The sequence below is a fragment of the Mus caroli genome, unplaced genomic scaffold (genome assembly GCF_978045245.1).
Source record: "Mus caroli unplaced genomic scaffold, Mus_caroli_1 scaffold_6, whole genome shotgun sequence".
Classification (NCBI taxonomy): domain Eukaryota; kingdom Metazoa; phylum Chordata; class Mammalia; order Rodentia; family Muridae; genus Mus; species Mus caroli.
The window spans coordinates 79794445-79801912 of NW_028227261.1; the positions used below are offsets into that span (position 1 = coordinate 79794445).

Below are 7468 nucleotides of genomic sequence, written 5' to 3' on the forward strand. Positions count from 1 at the left end.
ATAAACCCATAAAGTATAGTCATTTAATCACTTTGCCTTTTAAAACTATTTTTGAGGATACCACACACACACACACACACATACATACTTATGTGTGTATATATATATATATATATATATATATATATATATATATATATATAATTTGTATACATGATATTTAAATTTTAATTAAAATATAATGTATATTCAGCATCTTCAGCCATCAGGAAAATGTAAATTAAAACTAATAGGGAACTGCTGACATGGCCCATCATGTAAAGTACATGCCAAGCAACAGTGAGCACCTGAGTTTAATTTCCCATATGTGTATTAGGAAAGGAAATAGCCAGCTATGATAGGGCATGTCTACAATCAGGACATTGAGGAGATAGCAACATGAGGTTCTAGAAGTTTACTGTCTGATTTGTTTAGCAGAATTGGCAAGCTCTGGGTTCACAGAAGCAACACCATACAGACTCAGAAAGTTGTGTTTTCACATTTAAGTGTATATATGTGTGTGTGTGTTTAACACCAGTAAAGAAAAATGATGGCATCAATTGGAGAGGGAGTGAGGAGAAAACATGGGAAGAACTATAGGGAGGAGACATGGAAACATTGGAGGGAGGAATGAAAAGGGGGAGGTGTTGTAATTAGATTTTAATTAAAATTTTAAAATTAAGGGAGAATTTGATGGAGGAAGACACCTGACATCAGCCTGCTGTCACACATGTGAAAATATATACAGAGTGACAAAGACTGTATTGAGATTCTATTACTCCGCCAATAGAATGGCTATAGAAAATAAAAGATATATACTAGTAAGGATGTAAGGAAAAAAATCTTTATATGGGAATATAAATTGCTGGAGTCAATATTGAGATTCCTCACACAAACAAACAAACACGGACTACCATACAATCTAGCTATTATCTGTGTATCTGAAGGAATATAAGTCATTAGACCATAGGACACAGAAATACTGGCATGTCTATGAATATTGCTTTACTATTCACAATGAAGAAAATGTGGAATTGGCTATATTTTGATGTTAATGAATAAATGTATGTATAAAGAAACATTACACACACACACACACACACACACACACACACACACACCACCATGGAGTTTTATTCAGCTGAATAGCTTATTAAAATTGTGTCATTGTAGGCAAATGGGTAGAACCAGTGACTGTCATGTTAAGCCAAATAACTCAGTCAGAGTAAGTCAAATATCTCCTGTGTTTTCTCATGTGTGGGATCCAGATCATGAAAGCAGCAAGGACTGTGAGAGCGGAGGAGGCTGTCTAAAGTGCAATGTGGCAAGAAATGGTAATTATTTAGGAAAGGAAAGGAAACTCCATGTTTTCACTCACACCTAGGATCTAAATGTAAGTAGATCATATCTATAAATAAATTTATAGCATAAAAGACGAAGGTAGACATTTAGGGCAGAAAGAAGGGGGACCAGTGATTTGAGGAGGAGGAATGGTGACTGTGACACATTACTCTTCACAGGAGATTGGAGTGGGTATCCACTTGACAGCTCGCCTACACTAACGTGCTGAGGACTAGAAGAATGTACTCTTAGACTAGAGTACTGTTCTAAGAACTCTTAGAACATAGAGCCCTGACCTCCTCTTCAGGTGTTCATTGTAGTGTGATCCTTCTCATCAGTTGGTCATGTTTTTCTTCCTGGTGAGGATGATAGCTGGGTAGAGTTTTGAGGGGGGCAAAAGGGGAAAGTAGAGTCCTGAAGGAGAGCTTGAACTAGGTCCTAAGGGAGCTAACAATAACAAGAAACTCCTGATTGTGGCTATGGAATGTGCTAGACAGAGAAGGAGAGGAAATTCAGGGTGGAGATTGAAAATAGTATGTGAGGAGAGAGGCAGTTTGTGTATTGGGGAGGTGTCTCAGCTTCCCCTCCACAGTGGGTGATTTCCAGGAAGTTGTTTGAATTTGTAAATTTGTAAAGGCCTACCATGTGATAGAAGTCTGAGAAATTAACCAGTGATTCAGGGATCAATGTATTTGCTGTTCTTTGGTTCTGTATTACAATCACTGTTGTGGTAGATGGCCCTTCACACAAGCTTGCTTCCAAAGTTGCAACGGATGATCACTGCTCTGCAGAAGTTTATTACTTATATAACTGAGGTGTGCATGAGAACAGGTTATTCTTCCCAAGAAAGTATAAAGATCCTTATAGGGTGCAAGGAAAGCAAGGATTTGTTAAGAAAGTAAGTTGGGAAGAGACTTCCTTTGTGGATGATGCTTCATAGTTTGAATCAAAGGAAGACACTCTCAGATGTTCTTAGCTGCCTGTGCTGATATGGGCATGAGAAAAAGATGGGGAGATGGGGCTTACAAGAAGAGAGTAGTCACATGCCCAGATGGGGTTACACTTTCCTCATCCTGTTTCACTGCAGCAGCTCTTGATGCCTTTCCTCTCATTTAACTCACAGCTGAACCTCTTTCTTGATAGGGAAGTCCATTCTCGTATGAATTATGTACAGAAAGATTTGCCTTCTACAGTTCAGGAATTAAAAGCCAATAGGCTCTCTCTGACTTCTGGAAGGTTGACTAGACATTGATAATCTCAAGTTGGCAGTGATAGAAATAATTCTAGATATGTCAGAAGTGGTGGTTCATGTATAATGCTTCCAGAAACAAACAAACAAACAAACAAACAAACAAACAAACAAATGCCAATACAGATGGCAGCACCTGCTGTAGAATCCTCACCAAACACAGTAAGATTTTGGTTATAAATCTGCCTCCTTTGACTCTGTCCCTTTATAAGTTTTATTTGCAGGTTTTCCATGTGTCTGGGAGCCAGCGCCCATCTTCCCAGAGTTTCTTTTTCTAGTTAAATTATACAAAATCAGTTGTCATCATTTTCAATGAAGAATTCTGGTAATTTACACACACACACACACACACACTGTTTTATGTGTGCACATGCACACACAGAGTGGAAGTAAGAGTATACAAATCACATACACATGTATACATGTCTCTCTCTGAACAGAGTTAATGTACTTATGAGGCACATGAAATGAATAAATAGTCTAACTTTGACTTTTTATCCAGTGTCTATTGAGTTACCTACAGCCCCTGTAGGTCCTGTGCCCCACCCATTCCAGCCATGCTGTCTGCTTTCCTCTGTCCTGCTGGATATGCTCTCTGTTGCAGCTTCAGCACTTTGACCCAGAACAATCCTAAAGTATCTCTACTGAGAACTTCTAGGGGCATTGGGCAACCCCTTTCACTCCTCCTAAAGAACAGCCCCCTAGTCAACCTCCTGATCCTCTACAATATTGCTCACACACCTGGTGAGACAGCAGATCTGAATCACAACAAGACCAGAGCAAATGTGAAAGGCAACTTTGGGCCAGAGCAGCTGACAGATTGCCTAAAAGGTTGTGATGTGGTGGTCATCCTAGCTGGAGTGCCCAGGAAGCCAGGAATAACACAGGATGGCCTGTACAACACCAACACTACTATGTGGCCACCTTGGCAGATGCCTGTGCCAAGCACTGCCCTGATGCCATGATTTGCATTATTGCCAACATAGTTAACTCCATCATCTCCATCACAACAGATCTTCGATGTGGTAACCCTGGCCATAGTCAGAGCAAACATGTTTGTGGCAGAGCTAAAGGATTTGGATCCAGATCAAGTCAATGTGTCTGTCACTGGTGGTCACATCAGGAAGATGATAATCCCCTGATCTCTCAAGACTGGAGCCAAGACTGGAGCAGGTTCTGCCACTCTGTCCTCGGCTTATGCTGGAGTCTGCTTTGTCCTCTTCCTCTTGGACGACATAAAAGGGAAGGAAGGAGTCTTTTAGTATTCTTTTGTTCAGTCCAAAGAGACAGAGTACACTTATTTCTTATTACCCTTGCTGTGGGGAAAAGGGCCTGGAGAAGAACATGGACATTGGCAACATCAGTCCTTTTGAGGAGAAAATGATTGCTGAGGCCATCCCCCAAGTTGAAAGCCTCCATCAAGAAAGGCAAGGACTTTGTCAAGAATATGAAGTGAGTGAGAGGTTTGAGCCTTGAGCAGCAGCAGCAGCATCCTAACTTATTCAGCATCATGTCATTGGAACCGCTTGAGAGTCTAATTTGCTTTGATTGATAGTGTTTTATCATCAGCAGCATTCCTTTTAAATTATGGCTGGTCCGTTGATAATGACAATAAAGCAGTCTCTGATTTTCTTTTAAAAAGGAAAGAAAGAAACCACTAAACAGAATTATAAGCCTGCAGTTTTAGTTTCACCTATTAGAAAAACCATTGTCCTCAAAAGTACTTTAGCAGATGAAAGGTGCAGATACCTTTAAAAATGCAAATTACTGGAGAATTTGTATACTGACCAGGGCATAGCCAAATATATGCTATATATATTGACCATATGAATTGGATTTTTAAGTAATGTATTTGCCAAGGCTGACCAGAATCTCCTTTGCAATAATGTGCTCCGTAAGTATAATGCTTTATTGATATTTGTATACAATATACATTTTATACTTGAGGCTACAATTACTGAAAATGCTTTCTGTATTTATTGAATAACATGTTTACTGTGTGTATGTTGCTACAGAAAATGTTATTTGTTTGAATCCAGTATATGTTTATTGTAGCAGATTGAATTTAGTCCCCAATGTTGCAATGTAAATATTAGTTTTGTCGTGATTTTCTTGTCATAGATGATTGCGCTAACTTCTTTGTACACATATATGCCTTAAGGTTACTCCCTAGTCAAATCCTTTGTTACAGCTTTATTCATTTGTTCTTGTGTAACTAACATGTCAGGAATGAAACAACAATGGTCCCTGAGGAGTGGCAATTTTCTACAAAGTCTCATGCTGAAATGGAAACACAAGCCCTGGTGCCAGCTTAAGGAGAAACTTGTCCCCAGAAAGAGATTTTACATAGTTCAGACAACTTTTTCAGGTAACCCTCACAGAGTCAGACAATGAGGGGTCATTGAAGAATAATAGTTACCAGAGACAAAGTGTATTATTTAGTTTTTTGTTTACTTTGTAAGTGCTTTGTCAAGTTGATAACAAATAGAGTCATCTGGGAAAGAGGGATCCTCTACTAAAGTGGTTTGTGGGCAAGTCTATAGGGGCATTATCTTAGCAATCAGTGTGGAAGGGCCCAGCTCACTAACCATGTTCCCTTCCCTGTGGAAGTAGTCCTGCATTATATATGAATTCAATCTGCTTAATCCTTTGGTTCCAGTCTTTCTATCCCATCCCTCCATAACTATATATCCTATTTCTGGTTCTTTGATAAATCACCCCTCAGTCACTTACTGTATATCTAAATATAACTTACTCTATACTTGTGGTTATACAGATTGTGTTATGCTTATTAAAAGTTTTAAAAGCTACATCTACATACAAGAAAACACATACCATTTTTGTCATTTGGGGCCTGGGTACTTCACTTAGGAGAAAGTTTTTTCTGACTACATTGATTAACTTGTGCATTTCATGATTTCGTTTTTTAACTGCGGAGTAGTATTTCATTGTATAAATGTGCCACAATTTCATTATCCACTCTGGACATCTAGGATGTTTCCAATATCTGGATATTATAAATGGAAAAACGATGCAAATAGATGAGCAAGTGTCTCTGTAGTTGGATGTAGAGACCTTTGGATATGTTACCAAGAGTGGTGTAGCTGGATCATGAAGAAGACCAAATCCCATCTTTCTGAGGATTGTCATACTGATTTCCATAGCGACTATACAAGTTGACACACCCACTGCCCTAGCAATGGATGAATGTTTCCTGTATCTCACATTCTTACTAGAAAGATTTGCCATTTATCTTTATTGATCTTAGTCATTGTGACTGATATAAGATGAAACTTGAAAGTGGTTTGGGTTTACATTTCTGAATGTTGAACATTTCTTCAAGTATTCTGAAGGAAGTAGCGGGTAAGGGAGAGAATATAAGAAAGGACAACTGAAACTAAGGTCCATCTGAGGCATCACATATAAACCAACTACAGTCGAAACTTCTTCATATTTCTGTGTGTATAATACACACACATAAGTGAAAGAAATCTAAATATAATCACCAAATATTGGGGAGACAAGTTCCAACTAGAATTTTTTGCTAACAAATAAAACTTCCAATTCCAGGAATGGGTTATATATAATTGGGTTTTTGGCCAAAGATGCCCTGTGGAAACCCCAAGCAACTCAGGCTATTTCTAAGGCTATTTGTTGATCCCCACAAACAGAAGTCAAGGCCCTGTTACTGAAGCTATCACTTACAAATCTCATGGGATACAGAGAGTCAAGATGATGCCTAACTAGAAGCTTCACTCCTCCCGACTAGTGCTCAATGTACGCAAAGGTACTCTGCATGCTCCCAGAGGACAAAGGTAACCACCAAACCAGCTATAAATGCTGAGGTCTCCAAAACTGACCTTTCTACATGATCTACTAGTACAATAGTGACATAAACTTTGTGGCAGGAACCATCCACTCTCTTACTGGATTTAAGACCCATTTCATGAGATGAAACCCATGTCTGACACTGTTCAAGTGGCTAAGAACCTGAATCTAGATAGGCCATAGACCAAAGAGGAAACAAAATGCTATTGTTCTGGTAAAGGAACATAGCAATAAAATGACTCCTAACAACATTCCACTATACACATAGTTTAAGTGCTTCACTAAGGTATGATCACAGAGACTTTCTTTTTTTTTTTTTTTCATGAACAATTTTTTTAATTAGGTATTTATTTCATTTACAATTCCAATGCTATCCCAAAAGTCCCCCACACGCTCCCCCACCCACTCCCCCAACCACCCACTCCCACTTCTTGGCCCTGGGGTTCCCCTGTACTGAGGCATATAGAGTTTGCACGGCCAATGGGCCTCTCTTTCCACTGATGGCCGACTAGGCCATCTTCTGATACATATGCAGCTAGAGATACGAGCTCCGGGGGGTACTGGTTAGTTCATATTGTTGTTCCACCTATAGGATTGCAGATCCCTTTAGTTCCTTGGGTACTTTCTCCAGCTCCTCCATTGGGGGCCCTGTGATCCATCCAATAGCTGACTGTGAGCATCCACATCTGTGTTTGTTAGGCCCCGGCCTAGTCTCACAAGAGACAGCTATATCTGGGTCCTTTCAGCAAAATCTTGCTAGTGTATGCAATGGAGTCAGCGTTTGGAAGCTGATTATGGGATGGATCCCCAGATATAGCAGTCTCTAGATGGTCCATCCTTTCATCACAGCTCCAAACTTTGTCTCTGTAATTCCTTCCATGGATGTTTTGTTCCCAGTTCTAAAAAGGGGCAAAGTGTCCACACTTTGGTATTCGTTCTTCTTGAGTTTTATGTGTTTAGCAAACTGTATCTTTCTATTGAAGTAGTTGGGAATAAACACAGAAACTCAAATTTGACAATGGGCAGAGAGTTTGAGAGTTTGGAACACTTAGTTCTAAATGGGCTTTCTTC

The 7468-nt window shown here is 39.4% G+C and overlaps 1 pseudogene; it reads left to right on the forward strand.

Moving 5' to 3' along the window:
* Nucleotides 1-3126: 3126 nt before the first annotated feature.
* LOC110293716 (malate dehydrogenase, mitochondrial pseudogene) lies at nt 3127-4025 on the forward strand (annotated as a pseudogene).
* The last annotated feature ends 3443 nt before the right edge of the window (nt 4026-7468 follow it).